Below are 16,948 nucleotides of genomic sequence, written 5' to 3'. Positions count from 1 at the left end.
AATCATTAAACAGAGGTTATGAAAAATCACAGATAGGGAGCAAAAATTCTGAGACACGCTCCACCAATGCCACAAGCAATGTGCCTGCTGCCTTATTCCATTAATCAAATTCCTCTCAACTCTTCTAATACTGTAAAGTGCAATATAGTATAAACAGTGATTTATTTCTACATGGCAATATGCTAACTACTGATATATCAATTTAATTTCTTCCTTGCTATTATGGAGAGCCTTGTTGGGACTCCTGAGTTCAGGAGTTCAATTTTGCATTTAAATCAGGTATTGAACAACTTTGTTTTCTTTGAGCAATACTACATATTCTTCATAAAATTACAACATCTATTCTTCAGGCAAAGAGCTGAAGTCATGAATTAATTTACGTTAATTACACACTGGGTCCTTTAGGAAATTTAACACCTGTGTCCATCCTTCCTTTGTCACTATGGGTAATAGCAAAGCAATAGAGAATTTTTCTGTGTATCCATAGAGTTAAAATGGGTTGAAATCTCATCTAAATTTTGGCTACATGGTAATCAAATTAGCTTATTAATTATTATTGTGTTTGTGGTAATCATACAGGCAACAGATACTCTGAACAACGGCTCAGGAAATTGTTAGACAGGGTTATCGTGACAGCAGAAGTAAGGCAAACAATCACCTGACTGCCTTATAGAAAGCAGACTAGCCCCATAGGTGAGGTGTTACCTGGGGTAGATTAACCACATCCCCTCCGCGCTGGTTCCTTGTGGCTCTGCTGCCCTGCATCCCTCACCGATGACAGCAGTGCGGTGGGGGATGTGGAAAGGAAGCGCAGCAAGTCCAAGGCTTGGGTCGTTTGTGCCTTCAGCTTTAAAGAGGGAAACAGAGCCTGGCAAGCCCAGGGTCAGGCTGACTTCACTTCTCTCTGGTTAGGCAGACCAGCTCATGTGTCAGAGCATCCTGCTTGCTTCCCACTGGCCAGCTGCACCTGTGAATCTCTCCTTAAAATAAACAGTAATAACAAAAATTACTTATTTCTAATTATTTACATTTTCACTTAGCTAGGGATAGCATATACTAGCATCCATTCTCAATTTCTTTTTAATTCCTCAGGGAAGGAAAAAAGAGTGCTAAGGCAGGATATGTATCAATAATTTAAAGAAGTAAAACTTTACAGGAATTTTGCAATTACTTCCATAGTAAGGATTCAAGGCTTCCAAATTAAAGTTAATTTACCCTTACAAGAATTCTAATCATTTTAAAATCAGAAGTGTGAGATTAAAGCCACCACACAGTCTTAATTTGGTCCAGCAGTGATACCTAGTGAGAAAAAATTTATCTATATAATAAAAAATACGCCATTAAAACCCAGCTAAATCTAATCTGGGGTTTCAAACTTTAAAATGTATTTTTCATAACCATATGGTTATTACCTCATGTCACTATGAAGCTGAGATAAGGTTATTGCATGTAGCATCTTAATATATATTTTATCTGGGACTTATGTATATAATTCATATTTATTAAAATAGTTTATTAATATGTCCAAGGTGAGTCAGTTGACCCTGAAAACCACCATTTTAGGCTTTCTAACTGAAGCTAATAGGACTGCTCGTCTAGTGCCAGTAATGTAGCCAATGTTACAAAGATCAAAGTTAGCACATCAAGTGTGCACTGGGATTTTATCTCTCCCTCTCTGTCTTGCTGTCTCTCCTTCTCAATCAGTGCAGACCTGGTGCAGATAGTAAGGCCAAGACAGGGTAGTGAGGTCTACCAGGACAAGACAGAGCCTACTGTCGAGAAATATAATCTGTTTCTGTAATTCTCAATATTAATTTATTTTACTTGTAAATGATTTTGGAAAACTGTTTAGTTTTTCATTCAAGTCCAGAGTTTTCCATAGAAAGTCTATCGATATGGTTAAGCCACATTTTACAATGTATTAAAAGAACAATTTTACACATTCTTTGGTGTAGTTTGTAGATCTGTGACCAGATCTTTTGTCTGCAGGCAAAAGAAAACCCAGGGAGAAAGAAATAAAGCCAGGAAGTCACGAAATAGATATTAATTTCATTAATATTGTCATCTTATATTGGTAATTATTCAGATGGTATTCTTGCATTTAAGTGGGCAATGGCTGGAAGGAGGAAGATGAGAGACAGAGCTTTGGCTCAGCGCTTCTCCCATATGAACTAGTGCAGCTCGCTCAGCATGAGAGCAAATTTTGAGGCAGATACAGCTGTGACAATCCTGTCGTCGTCCACCTTAGGCCAACTCACAGGGAGGATTCTCCTTTTTATTAAAACTTCTTATTTCTTACTTGCTCTTTTGTTTCTGAACTTTGGAGGGCATCCTAGAGTTCAGAGTTGATATTAATCTAATTTTGGCATGATTATGAGGATAGAATATTTGACTGTTGGCATTCATAATTAATGACAAAGGTATCTAAGAGGGCACTATGCTTAATTAATGATTCCTGTACTTCAAAAGCAAAGAAACTGCCTTTGAAAGGAAATGTGGCATCAAAACCTCTAAGAACTACTGTTAATAAGCCAATAAGAACAGAAAGAAAATTATCAAAGGCTGGATGCACAGCTAAGTGGGGAATGATATGGGTAGGCTCTGGCTTCTGGCATCCTCTTAATGACCAGATTTGATACTGGCAACATCCCTGGCCTCATGCTGTGGATGGCTTTGTAGGCTGCTCAGCTACCCTTTCTCCTTTTCCCACATGCATCCAGTCTTGCAGTCTCCAGCCTCCCAAAAATAAATGGTATTGGAATTGTGGAGAGCTTAACTGGTGTTATGAAAAATGAGCAATGAAGTCTCCTATGCTGTTTTCCCAGCTGGCAATGGATGCACCTGCTCATAAAAGATGAAAACCCAGAAAAGATAATGGAGAAGGAGATTAGGATTAGTTACTATTAACTAGATAAAGAGAAAAGAAGACATATATTGCATCTACCCTAGTAGTTTTTGCTGTCTCAGCTACTTTGGTTGTTTCTCAGCTACTATATGATGCAGTCAGGCCAACAAAGCCCTAGCAGAGTTATAGATATACCAGCTCTTGACACTTTAGCATATATTGCTCATTGAAATAAGAAATACCAGCAAAAGCACTTCTTTGCAAATATAATTATATCAGTAGGAGGACAGTTTTAGTGGCAGAGCTATGGCAGTAAGATTAAATCAACTAAACTCTTAAATACTGACAAGTTTAGGTGCAGAGAATCCACCAGGAAAAATAAGCAGAAAGGGATTTGGGGTTTGGGGAAGATACAAGAGAAATAGGATGGTAGTAGAGATGGTTGCAAATAGTCTTTACCCTTTTTTTTTCCTCAGCAGCTATTTCTTGTATTTAGAATGGCATGTAGCAGTGGAACTGATATAAAAACTAACCATGTAAAAAATAAAACATGTAAAAAAGTGTTTGTCATATGTTGAAAAGATAAAATAAAATTCACTTTAGAAACTAAAAGACCTGGAGAAGTGGTTTTTGAGCAAAACAGGAGACTTTGCTTTCGTGCTGTGAATACAACAAAGCATCTAAATATTGGAGGCACCCTGGCAGCTGGGCTTCCCCTTGTGAGCTGTCTTTCAAAAACTTAAATATTTAGTATATCTGAACAGGCAACAGGATTTTTTTTCAAAGATGAAGGGTCAGTTCTTCTTTTGGGATAGGTTGATATGTAATTCACTTTGATGTACTGTGACTACTACACAATAACGTCTCATGTATGATGTTATCTTCCCTCAGAAACTCTCAGACTCTGCTTCTCCCCATGAGTAAAAATCATCTCTCTTTTTACTTTTTCTTCACTATCTGATTACCAGATAGAACAAGGCAGAAATATTTACCTGTGGTAGAGTGCTATGTAATAAATACTCTTAATCTGAAGTAGCAAACTTTCTTTTCTGCTGAGTGGGAGGTTATAGGTATAGCAGTCTTTTCTGTATGTCCATTCTGCGTAAGCCTAACTTCTGAGTTGACGTCGTTCGGTCCATTCATAATTCATACTTCAAAAAGGTGTTACTTTTTACAGCTAAAAAGTTAATGATATTTTCATCAAAATTAATATTTTCACTTAAAAAAATAATTTGAAACTAAACCAAATATAAGTCCCTTCAGGATGAACCTTTGTAATACAACCAGGTCCTCTGGAACTTCTCCCATGAGTTAACCTCCAATTTTTTTCATTCAAAGACATTTTAGCAGGGACCCACTCAACAAAATCTCACGAATTTGCATGGAGCCCTAGAGCAAAGCCATCATGCTCACATATCAGAAACAGGGAAAGGAGGTTGAGGGAAGTTACTGTTGTCAGAAAGGTGGCTGTATAGCCCTGGAAAGCATTGAGTGATGAAGAAGGAGGGGGGTGGCGTGCGAAGAGTTTATTCATTCCTTACACTTTGACTGTTCCAGGTCTAAACATTGATGACAGACATGGTCGTAGGTCAGTGTTACATCATTGCACAAGGTGGATATTAGCTTATGTAACTTGGTAGCTCTTGACCTTTCTGCCCCACAGCTTCCTTTTCAGTCTGTCTATCCATGAGAGATATGGCTGTTGCTCACTGCTTTCAGTAATAAGGATAGGGCAGGCAATCAGGACTTGCAGGTTGAAAACTCATTTGTTTTCCTCTCAAAAAGGCACTTTTATCTCTCCCAATTCAGAAAACCAGTAGACAGCATTTGTTATAGTGGTTTTGTCTTTCATATATCTCCAGGAACAACAAACAAGATAAGATGACATCATCAGACCACTAGCCACTTGGGAAAAATGAATCTTTGTAAAAGAAACCTACCAAAAATTCTCTTTATAAAGCCACTCCATACAAAATTTTTGTATGAAATGAACAAGCGGAGTACCCTGCAGGTAAGATAGCTCTGGATAATTGAGATCTGACACATACTGCATATCTCTAAAAATAATTTAATCACAGTCTGATCAAAGTTTCATAAAACAGATAGTGCTTTACATTTGCTTGAGGCTTATGACAGTTAATTACAATTTTGATTATACCACCATGCTTTAGGCTTCTTTATATGTCAGAAGCATTGCTCCTCTTATTAGAAAGAAGTATACTGTAGTTTACTTTTATTTTGCTTTGATGAATTGCCCCTAGAGGACAGGTACCTGGCGCCTACTCATTTGGGTGCATATGTTCAGTAATGACTTTGAATGACAAACATGGCGTAAATAATTTTTTTTATTTTAACTGTGTCGCATCATTTATAGACTGATTATGTGTGCTTAGTCAAAATATACACAAATAAGACAGCTGTGCTCTACTTTTGTTTTACCAAACCTAGCAAGTATTTTATTTGCAATAAAGAAACTGAAGGGCCATCAAAGTTGTATACAACCATCTGCTTCTGAAATTAGTTTCATATAAGGGATTTAAGCCTTAGTGATGCTCTTCTGTGCAGGAAACTGAAAATGCCTTTTTTTTTTTTTTCCTTTTTTTTTTTTAGTATGCAGTTGAGTATTAAGTGTGTAGAGTATTGTTAACAACACATAGCTTACTCCTGTCTCTCCTCATCTCAGTTTGTGAGCACTGTTCTTCTATATGGGACAGGTATAGTTACAAGTTGAAGATTTTGCATGAGAAATAAATTGTACCACTAGTGCTTAGAAAAGTGCTGACTTCCTGATTAAATAATAAGCTCACTGCTGAATATGATACATAATGTGATGATAATAGCATAAAACATAATGTTGTTAAAGGCTGGTAAATGAGATTTCAGGTGTTAGGAAAAGCCAATGGAGCCAACTGTGGTATCTGCTGTACCAAAAACATTACTGCTGTGATACCAGCTCCAACTTGTTAGACCAGCAGGAAAACCCATTGAAGCCCCATATATTAAAGCATTTAAGATAGTCCTATGAAAGTAAAATGGGACTTACCACATGGCTGTTGATTTTATTGTGAACAACATATTTGGGGAAGGTTCATTACAGAGACTTAGATTCTTTAAGTGGCAGTTAGGCTATTAAGTCCAAATTAAGCATCACTGGCATTCAGAAAATCCCCTTTCAGCTGCTGCATTTCCTTTGTGACACTTAAAGTCCTTCAACACTGAATTTTCTGCCAGGACTTGTATAGACCTGCCTAAATCTTTAATTACCTGGCTTTTGCTGTACCCTTAGTCTGTGAGGGATGCAAAAATAAGGCATTGTCTCATATTATCTGTTTTGCACTGCATGAGCCAAGAGGTGTGATCAGAGTGTACTGTGTGGGTACTTGTGATTTCATGCCTTAGAAGGCAATGACTAAGAAATAGAAAAAGACCTGGAAAATGCTGAGAGGGAAAAGGGAGAATTGGGTGAGGACAGATATGCTTCTCTCCAAAGGCCACAATTAGATGACTCATCTGGACCACAGGAGTGCCAGACTCAAACCCCTGCTTTGAAGCAAAGGCTTCAACTTTGGCATGCCACCTTGTGAGAGACTGAAAGAGTTAATGTCTCAAACATTGTGGTGGGGCAAGTTCTGCATATCAAGAATGCTGCCTAACAACAAACCTCAGGTGAGAAGCTGGTCAGCAACAGGGCGTGGAGGGCATGCCAGAGGATGCCCAGCTCCGTCTTCTGATATGCTGAGCGGGGCAGCTCACCACGTATGGCTGAAGATCAAACAATGGTCATGCCTGCAGGGAAGGAGAGGTGGCTCCCCAAACGACCCCCAAACCCACCGACCCATTTCCCAAATGTTCTGAAAGCACAAACCATGCATGGTATCTAATTAGTCCAATGAGTTCAAGTGCCCACCTGAAGGGAACAAATGGAAGCCCCATGTGTGTGTGCCCTCCAGAACTGGACCCCTCGGTTGACTGGACCAATGCTGGACCCAGGACTAGTGAAATCTTTCTCTTTTCTCTCTCTCTTTTTTTTTTTTTTTACCCTAATCCCTACACCTCATCCCTTTAGACATAAACCATTTACCAAGTCTGGGACTAGGAGTGGATTCAGCCACACCTGGGCTCCTCTCTGAGAAGAAGTCTAGAAGGCAAGGGGTTCCGCTCTGAACCTTGCGACTCAATGGGAGGGCTCTCCTTATTGTCTTCCCTGAACTGATACATATGGTTACCGCATGTTAGAAGGTTTACTGATGTAGTTTCATGCTAATTCTTGTGAGAAACCCCGCCACCTACTGTTAATGCCTTCCAATTTCTGGCTGCTTCTGCTATAAATAAAAAGTTCAACTGATCATTTAGTGTCACTTCACCTTAATTTAGCCTGAAGGAAAACCAAACTCGCCACGACCCCTCCCTGGTCTGTCCAGCCCAGGTTGTGACACACCTTTGAGAACACCCTAGAAATAGACAAATGGGTATCCTGCCATACAACTCTCTTTCAACTTCTTTATTGATGTTGCTTTATATTGTATAAAGTGCATAAATCTTTGCTGGGCTTTGAAAAACTATTACAATTCATTAGCTAGAGAAATAAGCTAATGCTGCAATGCCAACTAATTAGTTGTTAATCAAGGTATTGAACTGGTTATCCTAAATACAAGTCCTTTCTCCAGTGACTACTGTATATAAACAGGTACAGCTTCAACAAAAAAAACTCTACAAGACAGTACCTCAGCTAGTGTGGGATGGTGTGCTTAGGGATGATCAAGCCTTTAGAAAGGAAGATACTGGGTCCTGATGCTCTCACTGATCAAATGCTCTAAAAAAGATGGGAGTACTTCTTAGATTTTTGCAAAAATGCGAGAACGCTTAGGTTGGGCAAGAAATCTTCATCTGTTAGGATTGTTGCAAACTTCTTTGACAGTTCAGGTTTAGGATTTTTCTGGGAATTTCTGATTGGATTTAAGCATCTGTTTGTCTTTCCAGCTTCTCTCTGTTTAGGGTCCTAGGAACCCACTTGTGAATCTCACTGCTGGAGTGTTTCTGAAAGTCCTAATTCTTGCATTAGATGACTTTTATTTTAATAAAATGACGGTTTAGGCTGTGTAGCATGTTTCTTTGTCAGTAGCTGTGTTATGTGGCGGATTCTGTTAAATTCTGGGATTTCATAAAATCTAGGGTGATATTTTTGTGTATTACTCTCTAAAGATCATAGCCAATTTAATTTTTTTTTTTTTTAGTGTGGGAATATATTTTCTCTTCTCCATGTTGCTCATTGCTAAAATCTCAAAACTTCTATATTCCTCCTAGATGTTCATATAATTTAACCAATATGAAGTCTATCATGGTCATAGAGAGTATCACATCCACAAAATCCTGGGATTTGTTCCCACTTCTTCTATAGGACACATTATATTAAAAAGGAGTTGCATTTATCTGAGAAATGGCAAAACTGTCCTAATGCTTGCTTCTAGTTACCTTTAGCAGTCACAAAAGGCAGTAGCTCCCAGCAGCAAGACCAGGAATTAGGAAGTGTGTGGCAGGCAGCTAACAGAAACCTCTGTCAAGTGGAAACGATGATTAAGCTGTTTAGGATCTGCAGGATATGAAGTATTGTTTGATACTTTCTAGACATCACAAAAAGCAGCAGTCAGATGTTAGACACCAGTTCGTAAAAAAAAAAAAAAAATTATGTAATCCTAAATAAATTGCAAAAATTAAGATTTTTCTATATGAAAGCTTTTGTACATTGTACATGAAAAATCAGTAATGTGCCAGTGGAAAAGAGGACATCAAGTGTTTCTCAAATTAAAAATAGCATCAAAGATATTTCTAATAAGAACTGTGACTTCATTCCAGCTACAACCAGTGGAGTCGATAGACTCTGATCCCTCTCCTATGACAGAATAGTCCCTTGGTCAATACCAATTAAAACTTTCTAGGAAAACTATGTTAAACATTTAAGGTTGTTCCCAAAGTAGGATTTCTGTGTAAATGAGGGGTTTAGGGAAAGAGAATACACTGCTTATTGTGGTCCTAACATCAACTAAATGTCTGATGTGGCCTGAGAGAATGATAATATTTTTCAGTATTTTCTTGGTGTCCATTGATTTTGCTTTCTGAAGAACTCAGTGCAAATTTATTCTGTCATCTTACAATATTGCTTGATTAGCTCTCAATGCATTAAAAATGACTGGACTTTGGTTAACTTTCAATTCCCCAGGAGCTCTATAGGTCTATAGGCTAAACTACTCATATTGTCAAATTTTTATTTTATTTCCTATGACATTTTCTACATTCTCATGAAATGGCTTGGACAGCAATTTGCTTTTTCTTTCATAATGACATTACTGTGCATTTTAGTGTGTTTTTCAGTGGCAACAATTTCTGAAAGTTCCTCTAGTGTTTTTACATTATAATTCATCACAGTTTTGTCTGGGTTCTCATACTCTACACTTCTTGGACAGCAACAAGGACACGCTATAGCTGGTTTTGACATGCACTAATTTATACTCACTTCCGGCCAATTCAGTAAATCCAATTACAATAAGACTAACTGTCCCTGGGGCTTGGCCACATACCCTGTACTGTGGACTGACAACTTTGCTACCATCTATCTTTGTTATAATAAGTTCTGGGAGAATATCCTTCTTCTGCACAACCATAAAACTCTCAGTTTCTCTTCTCAGTCCACCTCTGACAGCCCACTTATAATTAGCCACAATCTCTGTAATTTTTTCCAAAACCCCATGTAGTTCTTTTTCCATCAATTTATGTCGATGTATATCTTCTTGCTATCTGTCTAATGACTTGTTCTCAGTACAACTATATTCCTCATTCAGTTTTGGAACTGGATCCAAGATCTTCTATCTCATATGTTTTTCTACAGTTATGTACTTTTTTTCCACAGTATCCTTGATAGTTACCAGGCCACTTCTTTATACGATGCCTGTTCCTAGTCTGCTGTCTGTATATCTTACTGTAAATACCAGAATTGGATGGGATAGTGGGAACCTGGGTTCAAACATACATCGATTAACTGAAATGTATTTTGCTAGTTCAACTTTGCTTTCAACAGACTCTGTAACAACTAAAACATTCTTTCTGGAGGCTTTACCTCCCTCATTATGAACCTTTTGCTTCTCAAGAACTCTTAAAAGCTTTCGGTTCCCAAATCGATGTTCTATTACTCCTTTTTTGTGCTTCTACTGCTGTAACATTTGAACAGTTCCTTTGAGAATCATAAGATATAAGTGTGGTTCAACCTGAAGATAACTCCTTTCTCTTTCAAAAATGGATAAAAATTTGACCACTGGATTAATATAAATTTCATGGTGGCATCATAATTTCTGGCTGTCTACACAAAAAGTGTGATGCAAGCTTCCTGTTAACAGTCCTTAGGTAGCTTTCCTTTGCATGCCTCAACATGGCATACACCTGAAAAAGAGAGGCAACAAAGAACCAGAAGCAGCTTGCAAAATTCTATACTGTTATCTTCCTTTTATCTGGCATTTTACCATTATACTCAAAGCAAAGGTATATCTTAGCTATTAGATATAAACACCACAAACATTCCATAAATCTTCATCATTTCAGGTGCTCTTAAAATTCACTCATAACACACTAATATATAGCTTCATATAATCTACCCAACATGAAAGGTTTTTCACTTTCTTCAGTACATCTTTGCCACTATAAAATAATTCTTCACAATTTCCCATTCTCTGACAACAGTTAACTATTTTTTCTCATAATTTCTAGTACTAAAAAACACCATTATATTCAAAAAACTCACTGATGAATCTCAGAAAGTTCTTTCAGATCATACACAAATACTTTCTGGGTTTTAAGCTTTTAGCTTCCATTTTGTGTTTTCCTGTGGTCATTCTAATGAGCATTCCTTCTTTCCTGTTCAATTCCTGAAGCACTGTAGAAGCTCTATTTTTACTTTAGTACTTCAAAAATATTACTTGTCATGTTCTCAGTCTTCTTTATCAAATGAGCGGAAAAGTATCCAAAGATAATTTCCAAATATTGCTAATTCTCCATCTTTCTTTAGTTTTGCTGATCATCTCAATAGCTTCAGCTCCACTCAACTTCTGTGATATTACAGTAGGAAGTTTCAATTTTTTTCTTGTTCATATATATTATCACTGATCTGTCACTTTCTCCTTTATTCTCTACCTTTTATTTCAGCCACTCGATCTTCCCACTCATATCTTTTCAATGACTGCTTTATTTATTTCCCACAACATTCTCTAATACTCTTTTATACTCAGGACTACACCCTAGGCTGAGCCTTGCTAATTTATTACTTTTTAGCAGGTATCCTTTCAGGTAATATATTAACAGTTTAACAGCCTAAGTACTTTACAACACAGAAAATGTCCTTCTGCTATTTTGCTTAGCATAGAAATATTTTCTTTATCAGATTGTGATCATTTCTTTTGCTCTTTCCTCTTACTGTTTTGGTTCCCAATAATGACCACCTGCATTTGCAAAATATTGCTTTAGTAATGTCAGCAGCAGCAACACACAGTCTTTTCATATTTCTATAGTTACTTGATTATGAGCTAGTCCCACTTAAGTAGCATGATAAAACCTGCCAGGCTACATATTCAAAGCAACATCTTTATGAATTACCTTGCCGTTTTTATTTTATTCTACTTCACTACGTTGAGAATGATGTCTTACGTGTGCAGGATTCTTGCTTCTAGGTCCAAGATCCCTTGGCAGTTCTGTTGTACCATTAACCTAAAGCCAGAGTCAAATAGTGGATCACAAATTACATTCTTCTAAGGAATGTAACCACAAAGAGCTAAATATCTCTGACTGTAAGACTAAGAGTACAGTTGTAAAACACAGAGCTATGTTATTAACTTAATTGTAATTGTTATTATAATTTTCTTTAAAAAAAATAATTTGAAATATGTGTGTACCAGTTTCCCTGGTTGTATTGGGTTTGTGTGGCAACATTTTAGTAACAGGGGGTCTACTGTGAGAAGCTGCTAGAAGCTTCCCCTGTGTCTGACAGAGACAATGCCAGCTGGCTCCAAGAGAGACTCGCCGCTGGCCAAGGCCGAGCCCATCAATGATAACATGGCTCTGGGATAACATATTTAAGAAGGGGGGGAAAAAACCTGAACACCTGCTGCTGGAGAGAGGAGTGAGAACACATAAAAGAAACAGCCCTGCAGACCCCAAGGTCAGTGAAGAAGGAGGGGGAGGAGATGCTCCAGGCGCCGGAGCAGAGATTCCCCTGCAGCCTGTGGAGAAGACCATGGTGAGGCAGGCTGTCCCCCTGCAGCCCATGGAGGTCCACGCCGCAGCAGATGGGTTCCTGAAGGATGCTGTGACCCCGTGGGAAGCCTGCGCTGGAGCAGGTTTGCTGGCAGGACTTGTGATGCTGTGGGGGACCTATGCTTGAGCAGTCTGTGCCTGAAGGCCTGCAGCCCGTGGAAGGGACCCACGCTGGAGCAGTTCGTGAAGAACTGCAGCCCATGGGAAGGACCCACATTGGAGAAGTTTGTGGAGGACTGTCTCCCATGAGAGGGACTCCACACTGGAGCAGGGAAAGTGAGGAGTTCTGCCCCTGAGGAGGAAGGATTGGCAGAGACAACGTGTGATGAACTGACCACAACCCCCATTCCCCATCCTCCTGTGCTGCTGGGGGGGAGGAGGTAGAGAATTCGGGAGTGAAGCTGTGGCCGGGAAGAAGGGAGGAGTCGGGGGAAGGTGTTTTAAGATTTGGTTTTATTTCTTATTGCCCTACTCTGATTTGATTGGTAATACATTTAACTAATTTCCCCAAGTTGACTCTGTTTTGCCTGTGACAGTAATTGCTGAGTGATCTCCCCCTGTTTTTATCTCGACCCATGAGCCTTTTGTTACATTTTCTTGGCCCTGCCTAACTGAGGAATTGAGTGATAAAGTGGCTTTGGTGAGCACCTGGGGTCCAGCCAGGGTCAACCCACCACGCTACTATAGAGCCTTTTATTTCATGTTGTGTATCTTCAATGCAACACCAATTCATATTTAATCTTTAATGTGTTTGCTCTTGCACTACCTCTTAATTTTTTCCACAAGTTCCAAAAGCTTTCTTCTTGCCTTATTTTATTTTGTGAGGCATCTTAGTCTCTGTCTGGCACTTTGATAGGATTCATTGTAAAATAATGAAGTTGTAACAACGTAGAGCACCTTTGGGTGCATCTGTTGAAAAAGATGACTTTCAACTAGATATTCATAGAAACAAAAGAAGGCTGTGTTGGTCAATAAGTGTGGTTTTTACCCCGAAGCTATGTGGAGCACCATTACTTTTTCTGTGTCAGCCAACGCAGCCAAGAGCAGGAGTGCAAAAATCAGATATTTTCAGGGCTAGATTTTAAAACCTTTATTGTTTGGCTACTGCTGTCCAATTTAAGCAAGAAGAGTGAGAAGCATAAGTAACCAACTGACAAAGGACTGAGGGCTCTTAGCTAGACATGTACACTAATGAAAATTTTTTGTCCGAGAAGTTTGTTTGCACCTGGGCAGAGGCAGTACAACTTAACCTCAGTGTCAGATGGAAAACTTTAGGAATATAAAATTATCCAGGTGATTGGAACTTCCAGGTCAGAACATGGATTATCTTAGCTCATTGTGATGAGCTAAATGCCAAAGTTGTGTCTAAGCCAGTAGCTGTGTTTTGATGTTACACTGCCCTGTGAAAACTTTGGATGCATGATCTGCGTTTCACTGTGCTGCTGTAAGATGAGCAGGTTTTTGGGTTTTTTTTCTTGGTGAAAACTAAAAAGCCCCTGTGTGTTACAGACACACCAGAAGAGATGTGAGAAGATGGAGTACTACCAACTGTGGAGGGATGTAGCCTGCAGCTCTCCATGAAGCAAAGCTACTGCTCTAAATGAAAGTGAAAACTGGGCTCAAACTTCATCTCTATCCATGCCTTGTATATTTCATTGGGGGCAGATATTTTTGTGTAAGACACAAGGCTAGTTAGGGCCCTAGCTAATGGCCAGATCTTTGGCAAACATGGTAACATGATCAAACCTATAGAAAACTTTAGAGAATAAGTTATATTCTCTAAAGAAGATTAAGCAGGAAGGAAAAGCTGTTCTTTAACGTTCTTAAGATTGTTTCAATTTATATTTTAAATATTTCTGATAAAATGTACCTATTTATACACTAAGTGTATTTTTATAGTGCACTCTCTATTCTGAAGGGATCTGGGGAGCTATTACCCAGATGTTTTGATTTAGTCATTGTAATTTCGAATTCCATATTGCAGGTTGTATTGGAATATTGCCTTATATCCCATTCTGTCCTACTTCAAAATGACCCAGACCAATGTCTTTTTTTCAGAGCAAAAGGATTTTATGAGCATACTGATTGTGGCAATAGCTTGGGAAGATTTCTGAGATGCAGAGCTCTTTGGTCATATAGGACCAGTTAGAGAAAGCATTTACACTTGAGAAGTGGGGAATGAAAAAGGGGAAAGGCAGGCTGACAGTAAACACAATAAAAGAGAGGTAGTTCTGCAATATGTAAAATGAGAGATTTTTCACTCAGCAAATGTATTTTTCAGCAATACATGAGGCCTTCCTGACAGTTTGGACTTTATTCTATGAGGCCACAAAAACTGAGTTTCAAAAGTCTTTGCAACAATGAAATCAGCAGTCTTTGGCCAGTTCTACCATGATATTTTCTAAGATGTCCTGAGAAGCTGGAAAAGTCACCTAGTTCTTATTTGCCCTAGTGGACCTGAGCTGGTAGACCCAGTGAACCAGCTGGTGAACCTCCATGGGGATGGGACTCAATGCTTTTCAGGAGTTTTTTCTCTCAAAAAGTGTTATGAGATGGCTCAGGCTCCTTACTGTTTCCATAGGCTTTATGATAATTTCTGACCTCTCTTGTAAACTCCTGCAAATATTTGATAGAGGAATCCACTGCAAAGCTTCTGAAAATACTGAGTAGTGTCAAAGTATTGGTTGAATATAGAGTAGTTTAAAATCAAGAGTTTATAAACAGAATAGAAAATGCAACAGAAAAAAAGCAGCCCACCCTATTTTCCTAACATTGTGAGAAAAATGTTTATTTCAAACCTACAAATATTATTTAGATGTTTCTATTCTATGAGAAATTGTCAGAAAAGTAGATTTTAAAATCCATGTCAAAATCTTCTTCTGGTTTTTTTTACATGTGTGCTTTAAGAAGAAACAGTGTTATTTCTGGGTAACTGTGTTGTTTCAGTGTCTGTAAGGAAAAAGGAATTAGGCTTTGTAAATACAGGAATCTTTACTGTCAGAGCCCTCTTAAAAGGTATTGTCTTCCTTATGCAGTCTTATAACTATAAAAATATTCAAGTCATTCTTCCACGCTCTACTGTTGAAGAGAAAACTAGCCATAATCCACATCCAGAAGAGTATCCAAGTCATAACCTGGAGATTCCACCTTAGTTAAACAGTAATGAATTTTTATTTGAATTATAGTACTGTTGGTGGATGAGTCTCTAAATGAGCCTTAGCACCAGGTAGTAGTTAATGAAGTGAATTGATTGTCCCTCAAAAGAAACACATATTCTTAAAACAAAATTACGTTAAAGGGGAAGGTAAATTTAGACAATTTGAACAAATTGTAATTATCTACTCCTATGTATCTCTGGGTATAAGGGAATGATTATTTTTAATGACTTTTCTCCTTTTCAATGATTATTTAGATATTATTTAGCCATCTTTCCTCATAGCATACTGCAAATTATATTCTTCCACAATGATGACATTATAATTAAGAAAAGAAGTCACATTCATATTATCCTTTGTATATTTTGACAAAGCACAATTAAAAAACTTTCTGTGGGGAACAATAAAATAAATGAAAGAAAATGTCCCACCAAATATTTCCCTTTTGGTATCCCCTGTTAATATTTTTATGAGCCTCTTAAGCTTATCTAAGAGATTTTTAATGCAGCAGGGTATGTTATTAGGTTTGTATTTTTTTGCACAATATCATACATTTCAGTCTTTATCACAGTGGGAACAATAAAATAACAGACCGCGATGCATTAGCATCATAAAGAAAATGTAATAAATGGCTTTATAACTGTAGTAAAAGTTGCATGAGCACCAGCAGCTGTAACAGAGATGTTGCTACAGCAGCATTTTATGACCTAATAGCACTCAGTGGGCTGATAATATTATGTGTGTGTGTGTGTAATGCCAGCAGTTTCCAAGGCCTAGATTTCAATTCAGATAAATAATTGAAAGCACTTTTAGACTTTTCCATAAAATGTTTAATAAGAGATCAAATTCTCCCTCCCTGTAGTGGAAAATTAAATAGTTTTTACAGGGATGTTTTATGATGAAACTCTAACTATTATCTGTAGGAAGAAGGGGTATTGGTTTTATTTATTTTTTTTAAATGTGGTTGTTAGAAATAAAATATGTTTAAGGAGCTCTTGTTTTGCTTTGTTTCTGAATACTGGTAGTAGAGAATTATACTTGTTTTTACCCTCAGTTTCTATGTCCTGATATTTGGTGACAAGGACTATAATAAGATTTACTGAAATACTTTTAATATGATAGTAATCATGACACAATGCGTCTGCATTTCTGGAATGAGAAAAGCACAGGAGGGCTTCAGAAGAGCCAATCTTTGGAAAATGATGGGATTGATAATCATATAGTAGAAACGTGCAATTCACCTAGGGTTCTCTAGCTTTTCTCAAAAAATGGTGATAACTGTTTTCCTATCTCCTTCTCAGAGGAGATGAAATGCAAAATGACTGCTGGATGAGTGGATGAAAAGATCATACAATATACAGTCTGCAAGATCGTGTTACCATTTAAAGTGCACAAAATACATAGTATTCTATGTTTTTTTAAATAGGTTTTTGGAATTACTTCTCTTCCTCTGTTTCACAGGAATTACTTGTTTTAAAACAGGTGAATGAAAGAGAGGGAGGGATATATATTACATTAACTACTGTATTAAATGCTTATGTTTGGCACATTAACCTTCTCTTTCTGTTCTCACTTTTCTGAATGCTTACATAATACAAAATTACTTGTTTGTCAAAATGCTCCTTCTTTGACTATCTTGCTTCCTTTCAATGTG

The sequence above is a fragment of the Buteo buteo genome, chromosome 1 (assembly GCF_964188355.1).
Source record: "Buteo buteo chromosome 1, bButBut1.hap1.1, whole genome shotgun sequence".
Taxonomy (NCBI): Eukaryota; Metazoa; Chordata; class Aves; order Accipitriformes; family Accipitridae; genus Buteo; species Buteo buteo.
This window is presented reverse-complemented; position numbering follows the sequence as displayed.